The 12297-nt window shown below is 36.1% G+C and overlaps 1 protein-coding gene across 4 annotated transcripts in view; it reads right to left on the reverse strand.

Annotated features, from left to right (window-relative positions):
* The window catches only part of Erbb4 (erb-b2 receptor tyrosine kinase 4), a 1041831-nt gene that overhangs the window by 878025 nt on the left and 151509 nt on the right, over positions 1-12297 (reverse strand). The window lies entirely within an intron of this gene.

A 12297-nucleotide genomic window follows, 5' to 3' on the forward strand; every position in this document is an offset into this window, starting at 1 on the left:
CATCTAAGTTACTGTGGATTATACCAACTGTGGCTATTATGTAGCTCAGTTTATACTTTAGCAAACAATCCACACAGAAATATATTATCTCAGCAGCTTTTGAAATAAAAAAAATAGTGTTTCACAAAACAATAGCCCCCCATTACAAGAGCAGGGAAGAGAGATCAAGAGAAAACCATTGACCAATAGTTCAAAAGGAGAAGCTTAAACTGCTGTGTCCAATCCTGAAAATTTATGAGAGAGCCTTTAAAAAGCCGAGCCAGTTTCTGGGTCCAAATGCAAATAATAGAAACGCCAACCAAGGATTTACACCTGGCTGAGTGAGAGAGCTAAGCAGGTACGTACGCTCTGACGACACTAAAACTTGTACTAACGCCACCTTTAACATGGCTTTGCATCATATACTACACTCAGAATCCAGTCAAAATTATCACGTGATCAGGTAACAAATCATTGGTCAATGAATTCATGTCCTTTTTAGAAATCTGAGACTGAAAATTAATAAAGAAGTTTCATAACTTTGGAGGGTTAGTTTTTTCTAAATAAACACAATTGATACCAGACATTTCCCGATATCATGTTCCAACGTACACCATAATATTTCTGAACGAATACTCTTTACCAAACTTCTAAAACTGCTCACTAAACCATAACATGAAAAGCATATTCATTCAGTAGAGTGGTACCTGGTGAGCTCTGGGGGCCATGAATCATCTGGTTGTAGTTTTAAGTAGGTAACAGGTTATGTGTGCTCTGGGATAAAATTGATAAACATTCATCATTAGACTTAAACCACTTTACATTGTACAGCTATTGACCATTACTTAGCTATTGTAAGTACTGATATCATTCAAGGAAGTAATATACCTTCTCCTCTTCTGTTTATGTAACAGAAAATGCTCCAAAGCTGGACACTGAAGGTATAGAATAGAGAGGGAAACCTGTCCTGTGCTGGCCTGTCTATGTTTGAGCTTCTGCAAGCTTCTGTGTCAGAATACATACAGCACTGTAGGCCTTCTCCATCACCTACTCCACCATTATCAAGGAAGGCCTTGTATTCCTTTATATTCTACAGAGAACTCTGTAACTCGTCTATCTTCACATGCGGTTATTAATCAGAAGAATATGATTATTGAAGGTATGATCTTTAAAGCCGAGTTCCCTGAGTAGTTTTATTAAGGCAAATGTATGTGTTAAGAATTAGTAACAATACAGAAGGCAGGTCATATTATTGTATAGGTGTTGAACTGGGAAATTCCTAAGGTTCTTGAGGCTATTAGTAGATATTAAACAAAGGAAACCAAAGGTTGAACATGGGATTGCTTTAAAGAGCATTAACTGAAAGGTTCAGTAATATGATGTCATATATCAGCAGGTACTACGAAGTCTTAGAAATATATAAAACTTCATAATCCCTGAGTCATATATATATTATATATGGCAAAGGTTTAACAAAGAGTCCATGATGACACACTGTCAAATTTACATACAATAGACATATCTACATACTGAAAAATACTTTGCATGTTTTCATGCTTCATCTTTGAGTGGTCAGCTTCAGGATAATATTTTCCTAAGACCTCCAGACCTTTCTACTCAAAAAGGGAGGCAGACCAACCGTCTAGAAAACCTCTTCTGCATGAGCTGGTTTTTCTGCAACAGACACCTTGATGGAGACTTTCAATACAGAAAGACCAGCAATGGAAAGGGATGGAAAAGAGAAAGAAGGAACGAATCCCTCACGGTTTGCAGTTGGTTTTCCCTGCATGAATTGTGTTTGGAAGCTCTTTTAGATGCTGGGTTTTGCTGCCAATGCTTGCAGGGAGCTCTTATTAACTAATGTTGGACATGAATATTTAGGCTAGGGTTAAAACTATTATCACACTGAATAATGCACAAGTCAGCTTCCTCGGGACAATCTTATAGGGACACTGTACTTAACATTTAATTAACAGTGTACAACTTAAGAATACTACCTGCTACAATTATATTCATTTTCCAATAGTGACTTCTCATTTAAAAATAACACACATTTTATTTTAAGTTTAAATTGTTCGTAGCACATATGCTTCAAAGAACATTATCGCCTCTGCACTTAGCTATTTTGTGAAGCTCTAGCTTAGATATCCTTTTATTTTATGTGCAAGACTACTGTATTTTAGATTAAATTGTGAAACAGTAACAGCTAATTACCTGATTCCTTAGATCTGAGTGATACATCTGGACACAGTCATCCTTAAGTAAACATTTGAAAGAGTTCTACATAGCCAAAGGAAAATGGTCTGTACTAAATTATAAAATATGTTTCCTTAGAAGGAAAAAAGGTTGGAATGTTGAGTGGCACTTGGAAAAGCTTGAATTTAGCAGCCATGGAAAAATCTAAGGAAGATAAGAAAACACCATGATAAAACTCAGGGCAGAGTGGATGCAGGCTATTCTGGGCCGTGAACCCACTTTCCCCAGCTTCTCTATAAAAGGTATTTTAAAACCACCTCCCCTATCGTTTAGAGATTAAAATAGTATTATGCCAAGTCCCCCTTCCCTTTCCTCTCTCCAAACCCTCACAAATACCCTTCCATGTTCCTTCCAATTCATGGCCAATTCTTCGTTGTTGTAACATTCATAAATATAATAGATAACATCACCTGCTCAGTCTGTATAATGTTATTCGTACTTGTGTTATCAGGGTTGCTCATTTGTTGTTAAATGGTTCATTTGTGTACTATTCTCAGAGAACACTACCTTGCCCGCTCTCAGCATTCCTTTCTTGCCTTTGTATACTAGCGCTGAGGCCCTGTCGGCTTTCCCTCCTACACTTTGGAATGACTATTGTTGTTCTTGTTCAGCTCATGAATAGGCAATCATGTTGGTAAGAAAGCTAACTCACCTTTCTGTGAGGCTAATTCTGCTGGCAAGCCCTGTCTCCTAACATCCCCTCATTACTGACTCAGTCCGCTATCTGTGACTGTTCCAGGCAGTACTTTGAAGAATTCAACCATATCACAGTTCTAAAACCCATACAACACAGATTAGACGTGTATTCATGGGAAAAAACAAGGTACGTTTTCTCTCTTTGTGAATCATAGATTTTATGAAGATCCCTTTCATGTATTTACATATGAAAGTGGAAACAAATTTCCAAGGAAATGAAGAAGACTAATTGGACTGGAAAGACTTATAAGAACTGGTGCTTATGAGGACCATGGACTGTATATATGCATGTGTGAGATAGTCTCATGAAACTTAGCACTGTGTGCAACAAGTATATACCCATAATAGTATACATATATGAAATCTAATTTCATAATGATTGCACATTTTTTACTTATGCCTGCTCTTTTTCTCCTAAGACAAGAAAATTGCTTTCAAAATTAAGAATAAATAGAAATAAGAAGTCTCACTGTCATGGCTGCCTAAGCATGACCTGAATAAGACAGCAATAGACATACAAACACAGAGGCAGGGAAAACTCATGGAGAAAGGAATGAAGAGAACTGGAGAAATAATCTTTTCCAGGGAAGAGCACACCAATATACCAATTTGGTTATTCAGTACCAAATGGTCAGCCCTGAAAACATATACACACAAGTAGCATCTTATAAACTTATCAGGTAATATTCATATATTAAGAATACATCATACATTCACTTCTACTAGTCAAAGAATTACATCATTTCCCTAGTATTTAAAGGAAGGAAGGAGAAGTGGAAAAGGATGTAATAATATTACAATCTCAAGAAAAAAAATAAAAAGAAAATACATTTTTTACTTTATTACACACGTATGCGTGCCATCTATTAAAATTGCTGTCTGTCTTAAACCTGTGCTGCCACAGTCTCTGTGAATTCATGTGTACCTAAACCCTGTTGTCTGGATGATATTCTTTCCTTGGGGCCCTTCAAGAACAGTACTTGTTTTTTGGCTCACTTGCTTATTTGTTTGTTTGTTTTTCTTGTTTATGGAACTCTAGTGTCACTGCCTCTGTTTGGAACACTATGACATTCCTTTTAACAGTGGCCTCAAACTATGTGAATAAGCTAATCAGAAAAGCATGTCACGCAAAAGCGTATTTTGTCATTTTCCTGTTCATCTGAAGCAGAGACATTGTGAAAATACCTACAACAAGAACCTCCTCTGAGCATCCGTTCAAATTAATTATGAGTTATAATAAGCAACAGAAAGTAGACAGACTTAACAACAGAGATTTACAATAAAATAATCTTGATTCCAAACCATCTTTGAGAAATTTCCACACTCTGTTTTCCCATCTTCCTCTAATTGAAATGTCCGTAGAGCACAGTAAGGCACACTAAGAAGGGTCTCGCACACTTCTGACATTTCATGTTCCCAGTCTCCTTTTAGTAACTGAACATGGAACAGTGTGGCAATGGAGTTTTCTATCAAAGGTACAGTGTACCGTCCAGCTCTGTGTGGGAGGCTTAAAATTGTTCAGCACCATGGTCACTTGGTTACTGCATTACACCGCAAGAGTATAGTAGGTAGGACCGCAGGGAACAAAGTATCCTTTCTGGGCTGTGGGAGTTCAGATAATGGGCAAACAATGAAGGATTTCATGGTGATGGATTCATTTGATTGCCACTGGCCTCATCCAGAATCTCCATTAGATTACTTTTGAACATGGTGTACTCCTGGCTTTCCTATTTGTCAAAGGACATTTTCGAAGCCAAATGCTGCTGTGGAGAGAATTTATAAACGGCTTTCTATAGAGGTTTTAAGGTTTCTGAAACAAATTTGCTTGACATAAGAAACTATGATTTGCATTTGCATTTCTAAAAGAATGAATTCCCTTCTTCCACATCTAGATACAAATAGATTTTAAACGCTGTCTTTTTATTCCTTTTCAAAAGGAAATTCATTATAATCTGAAAGGACCTGCAATATTCACATGATCACATTTTTAACTTTCTATGCTTAAACATTTTAAGATTTAAGTGTTTCTTTTGCTACACACTTTAATTTGGCAAATAGCAAACAGTACTTGTTGTCAAATAACACAATCAGCAGCCTGGTTTTTATGAATGAGATAGGATCCTAGATATTTCAAATACTAGGGCCATGGGAAGTTTGTGTGCACATGTATCAAAAGAGGTGTGCACACATAATAGACTCTCATGCACTAATCATATCATCATTCGTCATTGGATGGCTAATCTTTTGACCTAGGTTAGCAATTTAATTTTTTGGTCACTGAGGCTATATACACTTCTTACCACTTAATTATTGTATAGATCAAATAACTAATTTAGACTGAATAAATATAAGAATCAGTGAAATATCTAACAATATTAAAGTAGCAAAGCTATTATTGATATTTTTCAACAACCAATTAAGAGTGAAAAAAAGAAAAATGGTAAATATATATTCACAGGTTAAAAATTTCATATTACTAAATCACCAACATTAAATATTGGGTTAAAAATTCTAATCTCTATCATATCATTGAGCTAAAAGGGATACATAATACATAAATATTTCTATGTATAATGTATATGTATATAAGCAATTCATTATACTAATTTATGCCTTTAAAAGTGGGTAGAAATTATTTCACATTAGTGATGGCTTAGCCTCCAATTCTTCTAAAAATACCTCTGAGAATATTTTGCCCAGAGATTCCCTAAAATTAATAAACTAAAATAATTCAATACAACATATTCTCACAGAATAAAACAATACATAATTCTAAAACTAAAAAAAATCCCCAATGGCAAGTCCATTTTAAGAGTTAATTCAAAATACTATATTTCAACTTGTTAAATATTATTGTGAATAATTATCATGGTTCTAGATTTAAGAATGGCAGTTAGTCAATCAGAAGTATTACTTCATGAAATAGTTATGTTTTGTCTATGTATTTCATTAGCATCCATCTATCTATCTTTGATAGAAAATTAGATGATCTGTTTTAAGGATAGAACTTTCATTCATCCAAAGGTGAATATTATATATTCACTTTTTTAAATGGCTAGAGGACGGTCAACCAATAAAATCTATATGAAATGCTGAACATGGCTAATGCATCTCTCCTTTTTTTCCCAGCATCTAACCTCACAAAGCAGAAGAGCAGAGGGCCAGCAAACACTGGCTTAATTATTCCCATCAGTCTCCGAGACAAGGCGCTTAAGAGTTTTTGCTGCTGTAAACACTCCCCTGATAGCAGATAAGGGATCTGCTGAAAGGCGGTTTTTGTCTGAGGAAGCCCCAGGGGCACCCCAGTTAATCATTGCTGCAATATTGTATATGCATTACTACATCAAAGGAAACAGAACCCAATATTCCATTGTGAAGACTTTCTGTGTTTTTGTAAAGGTAAGAACTAATGTAAATCATTTTTAAAAGTCTAAAAAATACATTTCATACAGAAATAAAGCTTTTTTGCGCTTTCACTGGTTTTTTTCCCTTCAATAGAAAATAAGCCTCTATAGTTTGTTCCCCCTAGACAATGTGCACAAGAATACAGAAAGTTTCCAGAGAAGTCAAAATGCACCATTATTTTTAAGGAGACCTTACACCGTTGTATCTAAAAGTATTGATAAGAAGCAGACAGTATCACATAACCTTACTTTATCACAGCACTGGGCATGAAACAGTGTTATTCTTCCGTATCAGTAGTGTGTGAGTCTAGGGATCTATTTCTAGAAACTGACACTTACTGTGCCTAACAAAGATCCTTTTCACCACCTCAAATGACGCCATCCACAATAATCACCTTTTTAAAAAACAACTAAATAGACTTCACTTCACTAGGGTCAAAGCAGGAAACCTTAGAGTTTCCAAGTCTCCAGCATCAGCTTCACACACACGGCCCTTCTGCCTCTCTATGCTTAAAGACACAATAATAAAGCATTTTTCGGGATTAAGAACCCCTCTTCTTCCCTCACCCTTGCCTTAACATACACCTTTTTTTTTTTTTACTAGGTGGATGCCCACGCTGCCGCCCCCATTCTGTTCTACACCATCTACCTGCGTCTCACTCCCCTTCTCATCACATCTGCCTTGTCCCTCAGGTGACGTGATGTGCACGCTTTGATGTGGAACCGCAGTAGCAAAAACCTTTCCAAGCCACAGTGCCTTCTGTAATATTTATGTAAGTTTACAGAAATTTCTCCAAATTACTGAATTTGAAACACGGTTTTTATTAGTCAGGGAAATGTACGTGTTTAGTAGGCTCTGAAGAAAAGAAAGGCACTCGTTTCTGTCACAGCAAGTGTGGTCACATTTGGTATTTCTTGTTTCTTTAAAGAGAGATTAACTTTGTGGATCATCTGCTATGCAACAGGCAATGTACTAGATATCTAATACCTTAATAATTAATCAAAATAAGATTATTAACCCATAATATTGTTGTTTCCTTTTATCTCTGAAAATTTCTAAGCCACCTACTTTTTATTTCTAATAAGTGCCACAAATGGAGTCAGAAATATATGACATGAGGGTTGATCAAAATGTAGCAAACTTACTGAGAAATTGTTAGCCAGATTTTAGCATTATCGCACCTGACCCAACCCATTTGTCTTGCGTATTTTTGTTGTTTTTTGGTGAAGTGTCTATATGTGCAAGACATACCAATGTATTTGGCCTCCTTTAACACTTTATCCTTTAACTCCTTTATCCACTCCTTTAAGGAGTGGATCTGTTAGGAAGTGTTGTCTTGTTGGAGGAAGTGTGGCCTTGCTAGAGGAAATGTAGTCTTGATGGAGGAGGATGGATAACACAGGTTTTTTTTTTTTTTGAAAGTAATTTTATTAAATTATAAAAAGTTTCCATTTACGCCCCTCCTCCCAACGCCCTCCCACTCCCCCCCTCCCTCTCCTCCTCCCTCTTTGTCCCCAAGGGCAGTCAGGGTCTCCTGCCCTGTGGGAAGTCCAAGTTCCTCCCCCCTCCCTCCAGGTCCAGGAAGGTGAGCATCCAAACAGACTGGATCCCAAAAATCCAGTATATGCAGAAGAAACCAGTCCCAGTGTCATTGTCAATGGCTTCTCAGAAAGACTGCAGGCCAGCCACATTCAGAAAATCCGGCCACATTCAGAGAATCTGGTTGGATCACATGCTCGTTCAGTCACGGTCCATCTGGCCTTGGTAAACTCTCATTAGATCCGACCCCTTGTATCAGTGGGTGATAGTATCCCTCGCAGTCCTTCGTCATTTTCTTCCTCCTTCTGCTCCTCATTTGGATCTTGGGGGGCTCAGTTCGGTGCTCCAACGCGGGCCTCCATCTGTATCGCCATCCAACGCCAGATGAAGGATCTAGAGGGCACGCCTTAAAGCTGGACCACACCTTCTGTTGGAAGTGCTTCATTGTGGGTCTGGGCTTTGTGATTTCATATACTCAGGGTACCGCCCAATGTGGTAGTTGATTTCTGGTTGTCTGCAAGATATAGCAGTCTCAGCTCCAGAACCACAGCTGCCTGCATGCCACCATGCTACCTGCCATGACTATAATTGCTTGAACCTCTGAACTGTAAGTGAGATGCCACAATTAAGTGTTTTTTGTTTTTATAAGAGTTGTCATGGTCATGGTGTCTCTTCACAGCAATAAAAATCCAAACTAAGACACTGTGTGTGTGTCTATGCGCATGCATGTGCCATGATGCATGTGTTTATGGAAGGCAGAGAACCTCAAGTGACATTCCTCGGGTGCCATGCCATTTAAATTCTTAAATGATGGGTGATGGTTAATTCCAACAATGTACTTGAGATCTGGAATGGATATTTATGGGTTTGTGTTGGGGGGAGGTGGTGGGTGGGTTATAGAAATAAGATTAGTTAAGATGTAAAATCAAAGCCAATGTGGGAAGCACCATTCACTGGGCAGAGATCATATACTGTATTAGAAAAGTATAAAATGAATAAGATGACCTGAGCACAAACATTCATCACTCTGTGCTTCTAATTTGCATATGCAAATGTGATTGTCTACCTGAAGCTCCAGTGGCTGTGACCTCCCTAGCATGGTAGACTGCAACCTTGAACTGCAAACTAACATAAAGGCTTTACCTCTAAGTTTCTTCCATTGGGCTATTTACCACAGCAACAGGAAGGAGAGCTAAGACACTGATAGATCTTCGAAGTCTCTGCTCAATTCCTAACTACACCGTCAAAGTCTGTTAAGAATTAGAACATGTTTTGCTATAAAAGATTCAGTAGATGCCCTAATGTATACATTAAATTTACAGTAACTTCATAAGGCATTAATGGGAAACGTCTTAAATGATTTCTTTTACAGAGGTGTCTAAATCATTTGAACATCATGTGTCCCTGATTTTCTTTGTGTGACACCATCAGGTGAAGGGACAACTAAATGTCTCAAAAAGGAGGAAGAGTAACAATGCTTTGAGCAATGACCAAATAGTGACTGATCCTGAAAGGGGCATAGGACAAGATTTAGTGTGAGTTTTATGGAAATGGCATAAGTGTGTAACTTCGATTTTCAAGGGCATATTAAGGGTTCCTTAACTGTTATTGTGACTTGCTACTAATTAGCAATTCTTCCGCTCACCTTTCTAAAAGGCACCTTAACAATGGCAAAGAGGGGGCAGTTAGAAAGTTCATCTTTACAATGTAGAGTGGTGGTCAGGGAAAGGAGTATGCAGTTGGAGAATCTATTTCTGCATCTAATTCTAACAAATGCAAGATACGCTGGCAAGGTCCTTAACAGATATGTCCACAATGTGGGGATCCTGCTATCTATCCAATTGATAATGCTGGCCCTCAGGGTGTGTGACATTAATATCTCCTTAAGATCAGAAACAATGAAAGAATGAAATTGTCCAAACAATAGCACAAAATCACAGGTTTTCCTAAACAAGTCTATTGACAAATTTTGAAGGATGAAATATGTAAAATAAATTATAGACATTTAAAATGCATAATTTATGTAGACATAACAAAAATGTAGGAACTATATTTCAGGTTATGAAAATTCTTGAGATTCATTATTTAAGGTTATTTTTAATACATATACTGCTTCAGGGTATAAAGATACTATTCTAATCTTCTGAATACAAAAACCATTCTATTTATCTTCTCCGCTGACAGATAAAGCAAAATCTTGACTGATTTTTTTTTGAGGGGGGGGTGGGCTCAGAGATGACTCAGAGGTATGAATCAGCTACCATTGTTACAAAGGAGGGTTCAGTTCCCAGCTCATCACCAATGGTTCAAGGGGATCTTATGCCATTTCTGACTACAAACACATGGTACGGGGAAATACAAGCAGGCATTAAAAAAAGCCATACTTTCAAATATGTAACTGGATACTCCTGCATGCCAAAGGTAAAACTTAAACGTTGAAGTTGCATAGAAGTAACCTAAATAGAAGGACAAATATTAGCGAGGAAACTACTTAAAGAAGATAATCTATGATCTCCTCTGTTAGACATACAACTACTTACTGCTTTAGCAATCACCATTTGGTTTGATGGCGGTGTCCTTTGTGTGTGTGTGAGCATTTGTGTGTGTTATACCTGTGTACGTATGTTAGTGGAGGCCAGGAGTCAGAAGGTTAACTTCCTCAGTCACCATCCACCTATGTTTCAGAGCTGGTCTCCCTTGCTCAACACAGTCTGCCAGCACTACTAGACAGGCTGGGCAGTGAGGAGGGATTCTCCTGGTTCTATCCACAGCCTAAGAGCTATGATGACAAACAGATGCTGTTGTTTGCTTCCATAGATGCGAAGGATCTCCTGTCTTCATGCTTGCGGCAACGTCTAACTGACTTACCCCCTCTACAAATTAGGTTTGATGCTTTAAAGTTAATATGTTCTTGAATCACATGTATAGTTAGGTAGAATACAATCTCTCTATATGTGCATGTGTACTCACATACACTAACACACACATCACAACTATCATTATACTATACTAGTGTGATATTTTTCCTGACAGTGGTGTCAAATATGTTCACACATGATCATAAGTTAAGATGTCCAAGATACGCTGTTACTTAGTCCTTAAACTGACACATAGCTCGTAACAACCACACATTTCATTTAAAACTTCACTCAGCCAAAAAGGAGACATTGCCAACATAATCTCAATAAAAAAGAAACTGATTAAGGAATTATACTGAATAAGATGGCAATTTAAAATTTTTGAAATATGCACACATTTGTAGGCATTTTTAAAAATAAAAATAAAATCAATTACTTTGAATTTAACCAATTGAATTTTATTAACAATTGAAATTGAAGTGTGATGTGGTACTACATGAGGTCCATTGCATTTTTTCAAAATTTAGTTGAGAAAAATAAAGCTATGATGAAAATAATAAAATTCTGCTTATAGGAAAAAGTAATTTAAATACTAAGAATTGAATATGTTATTATAAAGTGTTAATTTAAGCCCTAAACAGCTTATTAAAATGTCATAGTGCAGCTATTAGCTAAAGAATGTATTACAAACTTTTCAGATAGTGTATGGGAAATAGTGTTAATTTGTACTTATCAGGAAACTATATTTAAGCTATTAATTCTGTACTATGCAATATGAAATGTTTATAACTTTCCTTTTAGGATTTTTTTTTGAAATGAGTTGTAAATTATAGTTAATTTAATAAAATGGTTTGCCAAAAGAGAAATCTATTTACTAATCCCATTCTATACATTTGTGATAAAAATAAGTAAGATCTAATCTTAAATTTATCTTTTGGTATACATTCTATTATCTCTGAAATACCAAATTTGAGAAACATATTCTTATTTACTAAATGTAATATTACATAATTTTTAATCAAAAAAGCATCAGTATATTATAATTTTATGCTTAAATGGCACATGTAAAATATATAACATAGTTTTTTACATATTATTTTCTTAAGCTATTGGTAAGAAAAAGATTACTTTTGTGCCAAGAAAGATTCATAACTAATGATTGTTCTACAGGAATAAAATGCCCTTATATTTATATCATTGTGTTACATTGTACAAAGCCCTCAAAATCAGTCCTAATTTTATAGATCAATAGGACACAGGTAGATGATATTCACTACTTACATGTTTATATTACTTATATATTATATATAATATAATACAAATATTATAATTTCTAAAGAAATACAAGTAACTTTATATATATATATATATATATGAAATTATTTTTCTAACTGAAAAATTTCCATAAGTAATAGTCACATTTACTTTGAAGGAATTCCATGAACATCTTAGACATTTGGATACAAACATAAACTAAAGAGTGTAATATACATGGGTAGAAAATGTTCCTTAAAGGAACTATGGTCTCTTTCATTAAATATAAGCTGAGGAAATGCATTACATA

This window comes from Myodes glareolus, chromosome 1 (assembly GCF_982192425.1).
Source record: "Myodes glareolus chromosome 1, mMyoGla1.1, whole genome shotgun sequence".
Lineage (NCBI taxonomy): Eukaryota > Metazoa > Chordata > Mammalia > Rodentia > Cricetidae > Myodes > Myodes glareolus.